The sequence below is a fragment of the Schistocerca americana genome, chromosome X, assembly GCF_021461395.2.
Source record: "Schistocerca americana isolate TAMUIC-IGC-003095 chromosome X, iqSchAmer2.1, whole genome shotgun sequence".
NCBI classification, from domain to species: Eukaryota; Metazoa; Arthropoda; class Insecta; order Orthoptera; family Acrididae; genus Schistocerca; species Schistocerca americana.
In genome coordinates this window covers 133,577,753-133,591,564 of record NC_060130.1, presented here as the reverse complement: position 1 = coordinate 133,591,564, position 13,812 = coordinate 133,577,753, and the positions used below count along the sequence as shown (strand labels likewise).

The following is a 13,812-nucleotide window of genomic DNA, read 5'->3' as shown; positions in this document are numbered from 1 at the left end:
GGGGGGGGGGGGTGATGGGACTCCTATTTAGCTCGTCATTTGATCTAACCATTCCATTTTTTGATATACGTTGATCCACGGTTGGGAATATATGGGCTGTTTAGCCCCGACCCACGTATAAACTTTCTGGTATTCGTATGCGCATGCGCATTCAAGTAACTTCCCTTGTCTTGCGCATGTGCATAGGTAGCGGGTCAGGCGTGTAAGTGAGCGTCCATTTGTAGCTGCAGTTTAACACTAGGTGCTTTTTTCGCAATCGAGGCGGGTTTTTAGTTTTTCTAATATACTAACCAACGATTGCTGACGCGCTGCGATGTTGAAGGTTCTTAGTTTCGGAAATGCTTCTACCCTTGGCCCGAAAGCCAATGATCATGCGCTTTTGGACGTCAGATAAATCGCTCCATTTCTGCATTACGACAACGAATGCACTGTTATCAGGGTCCCCCCAACCCGCATTAGATACCCCCTATTGCTAGTGCTCGCCACCTGCAGTCGGTGACGTGCACGTTGACGTCGAACGTAGGAGGTGGCCACATTAATGTGACTGGTCCGTGTAATTATCAAGTGTCTCTTACTTCACAGATATACAATTCTGTTGATGGTGGCGTAAATAAAATGCTTAGGCGCTATCACTCCATCGCGAGAAGACAGAAGAATCGCAACTAGAAGTAAATTGTTAACCTGTGCTATCGGGTCAACCCTACGTTATAATTACATCACTGAATTAGTCTGATGGAGATCTACAATTCAGGAGCCTGAAAAGTACATAGTTTCATTACAAAAATGTTAAGTTGATATTTTTGTCTCGGTTGTCAACACAGTTATGACGAAATGTTTGTCATAATTTCAAGAGTCTCTTGTGGTTATTTGTCTAACTGAAAACATATAGTCAATGTCTTTAACATGGAAAAATATATTTCAGGTGAAACAGTTAAGCGAGTCATTCAGTATGTATTTTTCTTTCATTTATTTACAAGTGATTGCGGATGCTTACAATGATGAGTACATTGAAACGCTAACTACATGGTAGCCCATGTCTCAAGAAAGTACAGACTGCAGTACACATTAGCTGATACGTCTGTGATATTTACAGGACACAGGGAAGAAACGACGTGGTAGGACGAAATGAGCGCTTTCCTGATTCACTCCAACGCCAAACTGCGTTCCTAGCTCTACGACGCTATCAAGACTAGAGAAAGAATCTGCCACCAACTGGTTACCGTAATAGATTGATAATTTACTCCTATATTGCTAGGGTATACATAAACTGCTTCGTGTTACATTAAATGTCTGAAGAAAGCAGGCTGTCATGTATAAACATCGCGGAGAGCTGTGGCACACGCAATGTGGCATACTGATTAAAATCGCATGGTGCCGGTCGCCAGTTCAAATCCAACCACCGAAAATCATTTGTTATTTAGTTTTTATTATTCCTGGAATTTTGTTGAAATATTTTATGAATGTAATGTTTTTATATTGAGGAATATTTGATGCTGTATAAATTCCGGCATTCTGGAATACTCAGTATATTTACAAACAGCTTATCTCCAAGAGATAAGCTCTGTTTTGTGTGTACGTTGGTGTTAGTAATAAACGTGCTCTCACTTCTAAGTACTGGACTTCAATGAAGACCCTACTTTCGAATCTAGACTTTATTGAGGTTTGAACGTGTCATAGTTTGGTGGAGAAGCCGGTTACCTCAAAAGATCTACATCACGGTGGCTTCAAAGCCATCGTCTACACGGACGGCAATCAGAATACAAGCAGTACATCGTTCTTAAGATCAGTATATTCAGGAGACAAGTGTGTCGCAAAAAATCACGAAGTCAGTCCCACATCAGGCATCCAGCAGTGTTTTCTGGAAACACTTGTCAGGATCCCACGAAACGGGTGAAAGGATTCGACTGCGTCGCCAAACACAACAGATGAGATGACATGATGTGTTTGCAAATGGGCACTCTTACTTGGGCGACAGATCCTAGCAGTGGTTATAGAACAACAAAGAGAAGCTCGATAGTTGGAACAAATTCCAGAACCGAACTGAAGAAAAGGTTTGGCGACGATTAGCAACAAGTCCGATTTGAGGAAGAACAGTTGCAGAACAGTGCCCAACGCCATGGGGAAACGACAAAGTCTTACATACAAAAAATTTTGTCCCTGCTCCACATCGTAAACCCAAATGTAGCAGAAGACGATAAGCTCTCTCACGTGACAAACGGAGTCCCAGAAGACATGTACCAAGCTGTTCTTATGAAGGAAGTCACAGCGACAGATAAATTCATCAAGAGGTGCCAGCGAACAGAGGAAATGCAACGGAAAGAAGAAAAAAAGAAAGAGAGAGAGATAGAGAGAGAGCAGTCGAACGATAGATGTATGACCGACTGCCGAATGTGGTCCCTATGGCAGTTGTGGAAGACAACCGTGAGCTCGCCTCTCTCATACGTCAGATACTAAAGGAAGAGATACAGCAATATATGGCAGCCAGAAATGTCGGACAGATTAATCGATTACACAAGAGATACCAGCAATGAATGTCGACCCCATACGTGAGAAGGTAATACACACTATCGAACAAGAGGTGTGCCGATTTTTGGCACCAGTCACCGCCAATAGCCGAACGCGCCATGAAAAATTGACTTGAGCAACTCGAACTTATGCTGTAACCGTCAATCGACGATCCAGCTTTTGACCAGCGTAGGCACAACCAACCCATCCACCAAGTACAATGCGCCACAGAGAAACACTCTTCGAGGGCGGAGAACAACCCGCCGGTATGTTTTCTCTGTGAATGCCCTGGATAAGTTGCACGCTACTGCAGGGAAAGAAAACGAGTGTTTGAGGACTGATGCGCCACAAAAAGTCAACAGTCACAACAATTCTATTCACGGCAGTCGACTACAGACGATTACAGTCGACCTATGGGACGAAGTCCTTCGCGAAACCCAGAATGGGGAAGTTCCCTAACACGTCGTAGCCGTTCCCCATCGCCTTACAGCGGTACGAGCCCCTTGCCCAGCCACCGAATTCAGACAAACCAAACCAGACGACCGTCTATGGAGGTAAGGCTTCCACGGATTAAAATCCTCCATGGATAACAGTCACCAAGATGTCAGGAAATTCCATTGACATCATCATCGACGGCCGACCTGTCCGGGCACCAGTCAGTTCAGAGGTTTCTTTTTCTGTAATATCGGATGCTTACCGTCATCACCAAAAGAAGAATATGTTCCGTGATACAAAAGCGATTCTGCTGAAGGTTACATTTCTCTGCCTCGTGATGACTGGGTGTTGTGTGATGTCCTTAGGTTAGTTAGGTTTAAGTAGTTCTAAGTTCTAGGGGACTGATGACCATAGATGTTAAGTCCCATAGTGCTCAGAGCCATTTGAACCATTTTCTGAAGGTTACAAATGGAAAATACGTCCAGTAACTATCAACGACAAAACGCAGCTTTTCGAATTTGTCGTTTTAGCAGAACATAGTCATAATTTTATTTTCGAATGGGGTTACTTGCGGGTATCACAAGCAATCATGGACTGTGGAAGATCAGAACTCCAGATTGACGAAGCTATTCCAACAAACACAGATAATAAAGATCGCTCTGGGCGATTGTTTGCCTCTGAAGACGTTGTTATCCCGCTGTCATGAAGAACACGAGATCCAGCTGTCAGTCGAGGTGCTCTGTTAAACTGTAGAGTTTTTGTCAATTTTAAAAAGCTGTTGAGGGTCACAAAAGAAATCTACATGCCGGCGACGATCATAAGCATTGTAGGTGTCAAGCAGAACTAACAGCCACAACTCATCCCTAAAAATATGTGCGCAGGGACAGTGGAATCTGTTCAGGATGGGCAGATTGTGTCACTGACGAAAAATCGTGGTCCGCTACCACGACAAACAACGCAGTGGATGAAGCTACTATCTCACTGCCAATAATATCTGACCTGACCGCAGAACAACGTCAGGGAGTGATAGCCATTCTGCATCAATTTTCGGATGCTTTTAAATCAGGAGTGGAGAAAAGACAAACCAAGCAGCCCGTGGCTACACGCTGTATCGACACTAGCGATCATCCACCAATTAGCCAGCGCTCGTATAGAGTACCGCTGGCTGAACAACGGATAATCCGGGAGGAAGTGGAGAAGATCTTGCAAGATGACATTGAACCTTCAAGGAGGCAATGGTCCTCTCCTGTGGTTCTTATGAAGGACGGAATATGCCGTCTGTATGTCGACTACTGACGACTGAACAAAATCTCGAAGAACGTTGTTTATCCATTGCCACGCAATGATCTCAGACTAGACTAGTGGAAAGGAGCAAAGTACTTCTCAACTACGGACATGGAGACAAGCAACTGGCAATCAAGGTGGACAAGACTGAGAGGGAAAAAACGCCTTCATAACTCCTGACAGCCTCTATGAGTTTAAAGTTAAGCTGTTTGGACTGTGTAACAGTCCAGCCATCTTTGATGGAAAACCCACTACGACACGTTAAATAGACGATGTGTCTTTGTTATAGGGAGGACGTTGTCGTCGTTGTTGTTGTTGTTTTTTTTAAGAGATATGAAGAACATCTAGGCTGCATGACAACGATGTTGAAGTGTGTTCAAACAGCATGTCTCCACTTGAATACGATTAAGTGCCTCTTCGTCTCCCAAGAACCACCTAGCGAATGGTGATGAAGCCGTCCAAATTCAAAGAAAATAAGAGCAGTTTCAGATTTTTAGACTCCTCGGTACATTCACAATGTGCGAAGTTTCCTCGGAATGTGCTGGTACCATTGGCGGTTCATAAAGAACTTCAATATCGAGGCACATCTCTTGCAAGAACTACTGCAGGGAGACACCAAATCTGCCCGCCTCCAAAGCTACAGGCTCAGTGAGACAGGCTGCTAGCCCAAGGGGCCTGGGTTCGATACCCGGCCAGGTCGAAGATTTTCTCAACTTGGGACTGAGTGTTGTGTTGTCTTTTCATTCATATCGTGATTAGTGACACGAAATTACCCTCATCCCCGCTGTCGTATCGTCTTTCCACTATTGCAGTGGCTCCATGGGGACAAATTGAATGCCAAAAATTGAAACTGAAACACCAACTTTTCCAGTAACAGGCGAAAGAAAAATTTTTCTTTGTCCTGAAGACGGCTCAAGCACCATCTCCAGTTCCTTCATGGTTTCATGAAAATGTCGAGACGAAACTATATACTGAAGATAGCAGTGTTGAGATAGGGGCAGTTCCAGTACAAATACAGGAAGGTGCTGAATAGGATTCAGTTTCTGCTTTCAGAATGAACTTCTTTACAAGCCAAAAACAGTGCTTACAGACGTTCGGACCACCAAATTTCGACAGAAAAGTTTTGGTAAACCATTTGCTGTCGTAACGGACCATCATTTTCTTTCCTGGCCGACTAGATTGAAAAATCCACCGGGTTGACTGACGAGATGGGAACTGTGGTTTCAGCTTATAACATCACAGTGGTATACAAAATGACACACAAACAAATCAACACCTACTGCCTTTCAAGTAATTCTTTGGTGAAACCTAGCAATGTGGATGAAATCTCAGCTAAGCTGTATTAAATGACATTACCGCTGAATGAAGGGAAGATCCAGCATTTCTGAAAACCATAGAAGCCTTAAAAAAGGAATCGAATGAAGTAAAATTCCAATTAATTGACGGAGCATTGTGTAAGTGGAACTATGATCCAATAGGCAGAAATGGTTGCTATTCATGCTCGTCATCCCAGATTATCTATGGTCAGCTATCCTGAAGTTTTTCCACGAGACTCGAACTTCTGGTCACCTCGGTTTCGTGAAGACTATAGACAGAACCAGACGCGGATATCACTGGCCAGGTCTCTACTGATGCGTTAGACGGTATGTGAAACACTGTAAGGAATACCAATGACGGAAGCACGCGTCGCAACTAACTCCGGGCCATCTGGTATCAATCCAGTCTGCAACAGCGTCATTCCACGGAATTGGATTCGACCTTTTGTGGAGGTTCCTAAAGTCGACAAACGGGAAGTGATAGACAATAATCTGCACTGGCTACCTCACCCACTATGCTGTCACTACAGCTGCGTCGACTGCTGAAACTCCATAAATTGAAAATTTTCCTATATAAAACATAATTTTGAAGCAAGCAGCACACTGTGAGATGATCTACTGTCGTAGAAAGGTTTTCCAGACCAGTATCAGAGATCCATTCACGTTGAGAGATCACCCACAGGATGACAACCGCCTATCATGCACAGACGAAGGACTTCAGAAAACGCTTTAATAGCACCCCGGCAGATGTGCTCTAGATGCACGTTGATGTCGAACAGAGTGGTTAGGATACAATAATTCCCGTTGTGATATTGGGATAAAACATTACAGGTTTCACATCGATCTTACTGCTCCACGATAGAGAAGTCGAAGCGACAATGTTTACACTACTCTCGTATCAAACAGACAATAATCAGGATGACTACGCAAAAAACCTCATCACCAGGGCCGAAGAAGCAAGGTAGCTAACTCGTATGCGGATCCTGGAGAAGAAGGGCTGAGAGCTCTACAATGTCAAGCACCGACCAGTGAGATACAGCCCAGTAGAGTTGGTTAGTATTGTTGCGCCTGTGCGGAAAGTAAGACTATCGAAACGGATCTAAAGGCCTACTTTGGGTCGTATCGTATCCTTCGTCGCTTATCGGACATCACGTATGAAGTCGAGGATTGTGAGCTTTTATCAAGAAGACAAAAGCGCAGAGTTTTGTATCCCGCCTGGAAGGCGGCGCGTGGGTAGGAGCAGGAGCAGGAAAAACACGTCGGTACTGCACGTAAGTAAAAGTGGTTTACTGGTGGAAAAACAAGTTAATACATGGTTACATAGCTTGCAATGAGGTGCGATGCTGAGACCCGTAGTATGTAGAGCAAAGCTGAAGCGAAGTGTCCCGGCCGTCTGCTCTTGATCAAATGGGCAGAATCTGCAGCGGAGCTCGTAGATCTCAACAGCGCCTGCTACAGGGCGCCGTCGGTGTCTCGTAGTAGTGGCATCGTAGCTATCGATACCACACAGAGACGTTGCCCTTGTCCTCCGTATGATTGTAGTTTCGACGTAACAATATAGTAGAAGACATACACTTGCATTTATAGTTATTGTTATTTCTTTTTTTTATCACTTTGCATGAGAAGTTATATTCCGTGTAGCCGTCGCGCACAGATCCTGTGCCAACTACAACCGTAATTGTTTTCCTCGTAAAGTCAATACGAGAACACGATAATATCGTTTACTGCGGATCCTCATGTTCAACAATGTGCGCAGCAGTGTGCTCCGAAACACATAGACGTGCACCTCCATTGTACTCCGCAGTCAGACCGCCGCCTATCCAGCTTTACAGAGCTGGCAAGCCTCCGACTTCCACGTTCTGTGATGAGGCGTGGATGTCCAACATCTTGCCGCCTACTCGTGTAATCCGTAGCTACTCATGATAGTAGTATGCAAATAGCCAATTAGCTTCACTGTTTCAGAGGATCTAGTTTCCAAGCGCCGGGCCATGACAATCTGCGCTTGGACAAAGTCCCCATTTGTTACCTGTACCGTTACTAGAATAATTGCTCATTCGACTGTGCTCATTTTATGTACACTGCTATGCGGAACTAAAAGAAAAGCTAGATAAAGAACGTACTACCAGGTGGAAATGAATGAAAGTGCGGGAATATGATGCCAGACGTCTTCCAGACAGGTAGACGTCACATGGCGTGAGGTCAGTCTTAATATAGCGCCAAATAGGGCTGCCCCGCAGTTGAAGAAATGGGAAAGACAGTGTGCGAATCAGAGATCGGTTACGGTGCACTGTGGTGGTGTTCCGCATTAAAACATGGCACAGTGTCAACATCATTTGGATGATTTCAAATTGTGAAGATCGGTCAGGTAGCTGGAAGATGTATGACGAGTGTAGCCCAGGAGTTTATTGCTCGCGGTATTATGTCACGCGCATGGGGAGCGTTCTGAACGACAGGCAGTGCTACCCGATGGAGAGGTGGTCGTGGACGACGGTCAACTGCAGCAGCAGATGACGCCGCAATGTGCAACAGGCAAGAAGGCACACACGCCAAGCAGTCTCAAGCTCCTCAGTGGCACAGCTACTGCAGTACTCTGTGTTCCACTGACACTCGGTATCACGGTTTGGGTTGGTGACAAGAGCTTTGGGACTGGACCTGCCACGTGGGGTCGCGTGCTCTTCTCGGATGAGTGATTCTGGACGTACTCTCGTATGGCGGGAGGTGCGAATACGTAATGTACCCAGGAACACTGTCAAACATGATCGTTTTGTCGATCCAGGTGTTATGGTGTGGGGAGTCATAATGTTGCATCCGACCTCTAAATCTTTGAACACGGCTCGCTCACCGGTCAACGTTATTGTGATACTACAGCTCTTTCTCAGGGGTGCATTCGGCCCTGGCTTCATTTTTATGGATGACAGTGTGCGACCACATCGAGAAGCACAGGTTGTGGAGCCCTCGGAACGGGAAGATATTCGACAAATGGACCGGACTGCCCGTTCCGCCGACTGAAGCCCCATCGAGCGCGTGTGGGATGCGTCGGGGAGAGGTACTGCAGCACTTCCACATGCACCAGCGACCATCCAGCAGTTGTGAACCGCGCAGGTGGAAGACTGGAATAACAACGCCTTGCTAACCTGTGGCCAGCATGGAGGCTCGTTGCAGAGCATGCGTTGCTGTCCGTGATGATCGCACATCAAGTTAAGAACCATTTTGTAATGTCCAGGAGAGCATCATAAACCAATGTTACTTCATTTATTATTCATTATTGTCTTTGAATAAAGGTGTTATTTCTATTCGTCTCACTGCATATTGCCTATAATTACCTCCTGAACTACACTGTAGCAGTTCTTTGTATGGTCCAAGCTTCATCGAGATTTGTTACTTCGCAGTGACACTACTTCGTTCTTAAGTTTTGTACACGAAGATATTTTCCTTACCCAGTCATGCAGGCGTACACCCACCAGAATTCATTCAGCTCCGTTGTGGGCAGTCGTTATAACGTTTTGACTCATCAGTGTACTACACAGCGTATTACAATTTAATTTAAAAATATAAAATATGCAGAAAATTTGAAAAAGAAACTAAATGACAGTAAACGTACATAAATAATAGAAAAGGGACATACGGTTTAATCACTAGGCCACCTCTTTCCATACCGAAGTACTTTAGACGCAGCTCGGATCAACTCCCATGGGCGAAATGTTTTGATGACAATAGTCGCTGTTGGCTGCCGCTGATTTTAACAGCGTGTAGACGGAACACACTGCAGCCATCAGTGCTGGATAAACAGATGCGAGAAACAGCCCCACCATCCAGAAATAGCCATTCATTATGGGATATGGAAGCCATAGCTGAAAACGTTGACAGATGTCCAAACTCCTCGGTTTCACGTCAGGAGTGAGCTTTCGAGGCTCCGTCGTGCACACAGTTTACTGTACCGCAGTACTGCAATGATGGTCTGGGCACGCTCTCGTAATACGCCACACTTATCTGAGGACTGTGTCTGTGTTATCCGACGTGCTTCTGTGATCAGTTCATCAACCCGATTCCGATGAGTGTCGTCGGATGCCGTACGCTGTCGTCCATTCCGCGCTCTGTCTCACACACTGAGGTTAGCACCACCGACTCCTCCGTTATGAGCACGAACAATCCAGCGTCGCATATTACTGATGTCGATAGAATCGTCACTGTACACTGCATTCATTGTTCTATGGGTTTCAATTGGAGGCACGTTTCCTACGGATAGAAACTCGAGTGCAGCGCGCTGTTTCTCACGCACCGACATAGTTACGTTACACACCGACATGTTAGGCGCTACAATTCGGAGCCCTCTAGCGGCAGGGGGTTGCGAATTGCATCAGCGAAGCAGAAAAGTGTAACGAGTAATATTCATGACATGTAATAACTCAAGCCATATTGAGAACAGAATAAAAGCTTTGGAAGCAGTCTTTTCAGCACGCCCTCGTGTACAAGTGGTTCAAATGGCTCTGAGCACTATGGGACTCAACATCTGAGGTCATCAGTCCTATAGAACTTAGAACTACTTAAACCTAGCTAACATAAGGACATCACACACATCCATGCCCGAGGCAGGATTAGAACCTGCGACCGTAGCGGTCACGCGGTTCCAGACTGAAGCGCCTTGAACCGCTCGGCCACACCAGCGGCCCCTCGCGTACACTGAGGTAACAAAAGTCGTGGGATAGCGCTAGTATCACGTACACATGGTGTGAAAGGGCAGAGCATTGGTGGAGTTGTCATTTGCACTGAGGTGATTCATGTGAGGAGGTGTCCGACGTGATTATGGCCGCACAACGGGAATTAAGACTTTGAACACGGGATGGTAGTCGGAGCTAGACGCGTGGGGCAGTCAGTTTCAGAAATCGTTAGGGAATTTAGTATTCCGAGATCCACAGCGTCAGGAGTGTTGCCGAGAATACTAATGTTCAATCATTACCCCTCACCACGGACAAAGCAGTGGCCGACAGTCTTCACTTGACGACCGAGAGCGGCGGCACTTACGTACAATTGTCAGTGCTAACAGACAAGTAACGCTGCGCGAAATACCCGCAGAAATCAGTGTGGGACGTACGACGAAAGTATTCGTTAGGACAGTTCGGCGACATTTGCGTTAATAGGCTATGGCATCAGACGACCGACGCAAGTGACTTTGTTAACAGCAGAACATCGTCTGCAGCGCCTCTCCTGGGCTCGTCACCATATCGGTTGGAACCTAAATGACTGGCAAACCGTGACCTGGTAAGATTAGTCCCGATTTCTGTTGGTCCGAGCAGATGGGGAGGTTTGAGTGTGACACAGACCCCACGAAGGCGAGAACCCAAGATGTCAACAAGGCACTGTGCAAACTGGTGTGGCTCCATAATGGGGTGAGCTGTGCTTACATGAAATAGACTGACTACTCTGGTCCAACTGGATCGATCATTGAATGGAAATGGTTATGTTCGGCTACTTGGAGACTATTTGCAGACACTAGTGGACTTCATGTTCCGAAATAACAATGGAATTTTTGTTGATGACAATGCGCCATGTCATTCGCCACAATTGTTCGCGATTGGTTTGAAGAACATTCCGGACAATTCGAACGAATGTTTTCATTACCATAATCCGACACGAATTCTATCGAACATTTATGGGAGCTAGTCGAGAGGTAATTTGGCGCACAACATCGTGCAGCGGCAACAGTTGTGGATGGCTATAGAGACAGCATGGCTCAGTATTTCTGTAGGGAAGTTCCAGCGACTTGTTGAGTCCGTGCCACGTGAAGGTTCTGCACTACGCCGGGCAAAAAGGAGGTCCGACACGATGTTACGAGGTACCTCATGACTTCTGTCGCCTCAGTGTATACTGTCGCATGTCATATTTGATGTGTTTGTACGCCATCATCAGCGTGTCCCAACGTGTATAGAGGCTGAACATTCAAAGCGACCTTTTTTGCGTACTCTGAGTGTCCAGTGGCAGCGTTTGTGTGCCCAGGTTAATCCTCGTGCCCTACGGGGGAACCTCAGCTGAAGCCGCAGCGGCTGGCGTGTGTATGGCCGCGTGGACGGTAGTCGCTGCGTTCCGTTCCGGCGTGGCTTCAGCTGAGCTTCCAGTTTCATTGGCACCTTTTAATCCACGATATCGCTTTTTGCGAAATTTTCCAAATTTAAAGAATTAGTTGGGACTGGACTGTAAAAGTGGCCCGATCACTATTATATTTGCACCTGACGATGTACTTTAAATTACGAAACCCTTTGTGCCTTTAATAAAGGGTTTACAACAGTTTCAGCTGTTTTTATGCAACATGCAAAAGCTTGGCTGTGGATGCCCGTCCAATAAACTGTTATGTTAGACCACTTCCTCTGCAGCCTTCGGTGTTTTTCGGAATGTTTTTTTTTAAATTATATAGTCCTATACTCGTCTGTTTGACGACCGTCCGTGAAACAGCGAATCACCGACGCGGTTTTCCACCGAATCATTGCAACGAGTGCTTAATCAGAGAGATGATCCGTCAGTTTTCTGCAAAGTGTAAAAAGAGTCGATTTGTTAGAGAGGCAATTAGTCGTCAGAAATTAGGTCGTCTTAAAGAATAGGGCTGTCGGTAACGACGAGAAAATAACGAGGCGTCAATCGAGCCGACGGGTAAGTGTCCTCCTACAAATTGCCGGCGAGCCGCCCCGTCTTCGACCAACGGTGGTCAGCACGGAGGAGGTGCATGCGTGGGCGCGAGTGGTGAGTGCGGTGGTGGTGGGGGTGGCGCGGGCCCGGGAGGGGGTACCGCGCGCTATAAGAGCGGCCGCGCAGGCCGCGTCCGCACTCCGCTCGCAGCCCGCCTTGCCACACGCAGCCGCCAGCAGTCTCGCACGTGAGTACAACAGGTTGCCGCACCGCGCACCCCTCCCTGTAGCTCTCCACAGTCTCTCTTCCACTCTGCGAACCGTCGACAAACGAACGGTTTGCTCGTCTCGAACCAGAACTACGTACGTTAGTTCTGGTCGCTAGGCAAAACGCGGGCTTAACAATGTCGTTCCGTAAAAATTGCGTAATGTTAGCATCAGTTTTTCACAAAAATCATTTTCTCCTCTTTCCCAGATTCGTAAGTTATTAACAGCGAACCGTTCTGCAATTTTTTGTTTTAAAAATAGAAGTTCCCCATCTACACTTTATTTTTTAAAATTTATATTTCATTCTTTGCAACAAGCAGCCCATTCTTGTAGTCACCCGAACAATCAACCAGGAATGGGCTGCGATCCCGAAACAAACTGCAAAGAACGATATATAAATACAAAAAATGAAACAAAAAAGTGTAGTTGTGGAACTTCTGTTCCCAAAACGAATACATTATCAGCTACGGAGCCGATAATACATTACGCACTCAGACGTCATTAACAAGATCGTGAAAAGTATGCCTTACTATTCAGCAATGTCTCGAATAACCACTGTTTCATCCAACAATATATGAGTCTACAGAGGCTCGATAGTTTCGTGGAGCGTCCATTTGCGAGATAGGTAAAGAGCCAAACCGAATGACAAAAGAGATATATTCGAAATATTTGTACAAGCAGTGGTGAACTTTCTAACGAAAAACATATTTCTGGAGTTGCCTACAATTTGCAAAAAAATATAGTAGCAGCGACTTCAAACACAGAGAAAAAAAAAGACAAAAATCTTACGAAATAAGCTGCTCACTGCTAAGAAGCTACTCCCGGAAATCGAATATCAAATTCTCGAAATGTAACATCTGTGAAATTTCGATATTTAGTATCCTCAATGAATAGTTATTTGAAACAAGATTTACTGCTATATCCTGTCGCACCATTCTCCTCCAGTCAGACCAACTAACGAAAAATGGAAAAGCGACGATTGTTTGACAATTTCTGAACAATTTGGTCATCGCGCATTTACGTCATAACTGACCGTTCTGCAAAAAGCAGACTTAATAATATCGTTCTATAAAATCTGGGTAACATTCTTATCAGTTTTTCAGGTCTATCAGTTTCTCATCTTTCCCTAATACGAAGATTGCGTCATGAATTACCCGTGTTTTATCCAAATGTAAACGTAAGTGGGTTTGTAGACTTTTGGTAGTTCCGCTACGTGGACCGTTATCACATGGGTACGAAACAAAATTGAGTGAGAAAAGAGACAGATCCAAAATCTGTGTATAAGCAGCAGCGGAAGTTTCTAACGAAAGGCATATGTCGATATTCACTTGTAATTTTCAAAGAGATAACTATCGCTGCGGCTTCTAACATATTCAAAATTCCGAGAA

The 13,812-nt window shown here is 45.5% G+C and overlaps 1 protein-coding gene across 1 annotated transcript in view; it reads left to right on the top strand.

Annotated features, from left to right (window-relative positions):
* Window positions 1-12,367: 12,367 nt before the first annotated feature.
* Window positions 12,368-13,812, top strand: part of LOC124556776 (diuretic hormone class 2) — a 118,450-nt gene continuing 117,005 nt past the window's right edge. Inside the window, exon 1 of the mRNA XM_047130785.1 lies at window positions 12,368-12,405. The gene's annotated coding sequence lies outside the window, so the exon portion shown is untranslated. The remainder of the gene's footprint in view (window positions 12,406-13,812) is intronic.